Source organism: Thunnus albacares, chromosome 12 (genome assembly GCF_914725855.1).
Source record: "Thunnus albacares chromosome 12, fThuAlb1.1, whole genome shotgun sequence".
NCBI classification, from domain to species: domain Eukaryota; kingdom Metazoa; phylum Chordata; class Actinopteri; order Scombriformes; family Scombridae; genus Thunnus; species Thunnus albacares.
In genome coordinates, this window is record NC_058117.1 from 13,151,809 (window position 1) to 13,156,375 (window position 4,567).

Consider the following 4,567-nt stretch of genomic DNA (forward strand, 5'->3'; position numbering starts at 1 on the left):
CCTCTGAACCAGCTTGTAGCTTTTCTGTTGTTCCACATTTACAAGCTCATATTCACTTTCACTAGCTTCCCTTTTACAGACTTCAGTTGGTCTTAAAGGGCTGAACAACCCCATAAAAACATTTTACTCACAACTCTCTGTGGTCCTGCAGAAAAGAGATAGATTTATCAGTGTGGAAGGGAAACATCTTATTATGTAATGACGACAAAGAGGGCTGGCCAGGTCAGAGGTGAGTTGAACTCCTGACCTCCTCGGAGCCGCCGGAGTGTGCCGGTGACCATTGGTCTGTTGATGAACTCGCAGGCTCGCGGACAGTGCATTTGGTGACCTTTGGTGTCATTTGCCGGACAGCAGACGGATGTGTCTTTAACCCAATCAGCACTGATCAGTTGACCTGTCGAGGCAGGAAACCACAGTGATGCTGTGATAGTGGTAGATCGTTGAACGTGAATCAAAAATGGATTCAAATTGGCTCATGAAGCAAGAAAACCAGTCCATCTTTTTCTATTATCACTTCTGTCTGTAACACATTATTTTGGTTCCCCCCTGTTTAGCATTTATAAGCAGTATATGCACACTTGATACATGATTTATAATGTATTTGTCAGCAGAAGTGTTCATAACTGAGGTATAAACAGTTAATGAATGATTGATAACACAGCTAGATTCTTATATACTGATTACACACATGAACACATCTTTACAGTGTGTTAGAAAACATTCACAGGCCGGTTTAAAACTGTTTATAAATGTGGTCAAAACTCAAAAATAAATGTTGAGCTTGAAGGTTCACTCTTGACCTCGGACACTCAAGGTCCACTTTCTAGATTCCTTCCAGAGTTTTCATCCGTATCCTGTGGCCTCCATAAGCAGATGGAGTATTAATGTCCAGATATCTGATATGCGTTACCAAGGTCTGGTTGTTTCAGTACTTATGGAGATGTCTGATATGGTCCCTCTTTAGGCTGGATGAATGTGAGGATGAGACACAATCTCATCCTCAGCCAACCGTGTAAGCCAGACACCCAGTCAGTCAGTCAGTCAGTCAGTCAGTCAGTCAGTCAGTCAGAGTTGTGACAGCATCTCAGTGAACACACTGTCTGGTTTATAGTCAGATGTGATGTACGAGTACACAGAGGTGACTCTGTAAAATACTTAACATCCTAATGGTATCATATATGAGCTTCATCAACAATGATCAAATGTTATAAACTTGGTTTATTGCAGGATTTGTTTTGTTTTGTTTCAGTTTGAATGATACAAAATGTCACTTTAGTAGATTTTTAGGCTGTAAAATAAACAAATCCGCTTTTTATATTATTATTTTCCCACTGCATGATGGTCAGTTTTAGCCAGGACTGGGCAGATACTGGTGGGCAGACATTACCAACCCCCAACCCACCACACACACACACACACACACACACAAGCACCGCAGGGCAGTCATTTTTCACACAGCCCTATGGGCCCCTGACAGGTCTGGGAGAGGGTCTGCCTCCATGTAAGGCAGACTGGCAGGACTGACACCTCCGTATAGCAACGTTAATTATGGGCATCTGCTTGGACGCCCCAGTCTGGGGGCCTTCCAGGGTCCTTGGCTGTTGTCATAGGGACAGTGGAGAACCGTTGGTGGTTTGGGGGGCAGACAGAGACCCCGTTATTCTCCTGAGGGGTGGCCAGACATGACCCCCCACGACTCGCCCCTTTTGATTTGGGTGGGAAACAGCGAGCAGCCAGCCAGGAGAGAGACAGATCATTTTAGGTTCATTTTGTGGACTGTGGAGAGAAAAACTGCTATGCTTTTGATACAAGAATATACTGTATCACTGCATGAATGCTATTCCTTGTTTCAAGAGTCTGAAACGTCTACGTAGGAATATATTCACACATTTATAAGAATTGTTTTGGTTTTAGATTTAGTTAACTTTTTGAAATTTAGAGGTTAATTTGTTTTGTCATTACACAGATGCAGAAATGCAGGAAAAAGGCAGACAAATTAGATATAATAACCAATTTACACCACACACACACACACACACACACACACACACTCACACACACACAGAGAGAGAGAGAGAGAGGGAACATTGCTCAGACTCGCTCCCACTTTGCATATATTATCCAGTGTCTGTGTTCTGAAATGCATTGTTGTGTTTTCCCACACCTCCCCATTTGATGTCTCTTTTGTCACTGTGAGTAAAAGAAGATTGATGAATGGGAGGTGGTCTGCAGCTCCATCTGAGGGGGGGGAAACTCATGAGGAGGCAGCTGCAGAGGCAGCGGCTGACCCCTGCTGGACAACACGTGAACAGACAAGAAGACACTAATAAATGTAAAGTTTGAAATGATTTTAACATCTTTAACTTAACTGGCATCTGTAGCTCTTATTTGTGACTTTATGGTACTCACAGAGGCTTTTCACAGAGTGTTGAGGACACCTGTTTCTCCACCGTGTTGGAATGTATGAAATAATGGATGCTTTGTGGTCATATATATGAAATATACAAATTCATCTTTTTATTTATTTAACCAGGTAAAATCCCATTTAAGATGGCAACCTCATTTTCAAGGGAGACCTGGTAAGGAAGGCAGCAGTACAAGTTTCAGACAGGACAATACATCAGGCACACAAATAAAACAACACTGAAACCAGATGGTAATGAATAAAGTATCAAAGAACAGAGAAGGTTACAGAACAATTGTAAGTATTAAGAAAGATGAAAGAAGCTAAAAACAGAGATAATAAGCCTTGATAGCCTTGAATTCAGTCTGGTCTACCGAGTTCTTTAATTTATTTTTTTTTTAATTTTCCTCTGCGAACTAAAAACACAAAGGCTTTTTTCATTGGTGGAAAGTAACTAAGTACATTTACTCAAGTACAATTTTGAGCTACTTGTACTTTACTTGAGTACTTCCATTTGATGCTACTTTATACTTCTACTCCACTGTATTTATTTGACAGCTTTAGTTACTTTTCAGATGAAGATTTGACACATTGTTAAAGATGAAACCAGTGGTTTCCAACCTTTTTGACTTTTGACGTCTTACAAAAAGTAGTGTGTAGTCAGGGTCACATTTCAGATGTCTATGAGTTGTTAACAGCTCCACCAAATAGTGATTTTTCCCTCTAAATTTCTCATATGGTTTCATTTCAATAAATGTTTAATTGATCCAATATTTCACCAAAAATCAAAGATCAGAGAAAAAGTCCAAAAACTGAAAACAGATTTGTGTATTAAAATTATGTTTTTTCTTCTTTCCTCTCCCATTAATCATCTCATGACCCCTCAGATTACTTCTTGTGATAAAAGATTATGATTGGAAGATGAATTTTGTGAAATATGTTTTCAGAGATATAAAGGAAGTTTGTCTAGAATGGCATTATAAATAAAAATATACCAAAGACTCAAACGATGCATAGAGAGAAATGACCAGTCAACTCTGAAATACAGAGCACAATAAAGTGGTGGTGGAAGTACTACTCAGAACCTTTACTGAAGTAAAAGTATTAAACTCAGAGAAAAACACAAGTAAACACACAGTGATATTATCAGCAAAGTGTATAAAGTAAAATGGCCCCTTTTGGATTTACTTTATGATATATTATATCACTGGTTTATTATTATTAATGCATTAACTTGATTTTATTATTGAGGATGATGCATGTGGAGTTAAAGTACATGTTTTATACAATTGATTATCTATAACAATGCATTATATCTTATGAACAGATCATAATTCTTTGTATGTACAATATGAGTCTGCAAACTAGTAACTATAACTGTGAGATGAATATAGTAAAAATGCAGTGGCGTACAAGTACAAAGTAAGATAAAATGAAACAAATCAAGAAAAGTGAAAAACTGAAGTACAGTAGTTAAGTATGTACTCTGTTACTTTCCACCACTGGATAGAAACAGTAAACTGCTGTCTTAGTGGGTACTGTTGAAAATGTAAAATTAAAGTAAGGAAACAATATATGATATGACGTGTTATTTTCATTTCAATACTCCTTCTTAAGACAAACTACAGTTTTTAATTATGTCTCTATTTTGTATCTTTAGTGATAAAATTTATATATTTTATCTAGTGTAAAAACTGCAGCTGTTCATCCCACAGAATAAAGAAAACTAATTAATTTTCTTTGGATTTCTCTTGATTTTTTGTGGGTTGTACACTTTATTCTCCTTTGTTTCTTTTCTTCCTGTAAACCACTTTGTAACTGTTGTATTTTAAGTGCTGCATAAAAATGTGACACCACTTATATCCACTAGATGGCCCTAAAACATCACTATCAAAGCTGCCACAACATCCTGAAATCTTCCCCTCTCTCTCTCTCTCCCTCTGTCTGTGCGTATGAAGCATGGATGTATTATAAGAGTTACTACTACTTATTATTATTACTTATAATACGCATATGACGTGAAGTTATATTACAGTAGGGCTCATGGGCAAGATGAAATCTAAAACTTCTGCTTTGTAAAGACACAAAGGACAAAAGAGAATATTTAAACACCACAAAAGTTTTCACTTTGTAGAGCTGGACTTCTCAAGGCTCATCTCACAT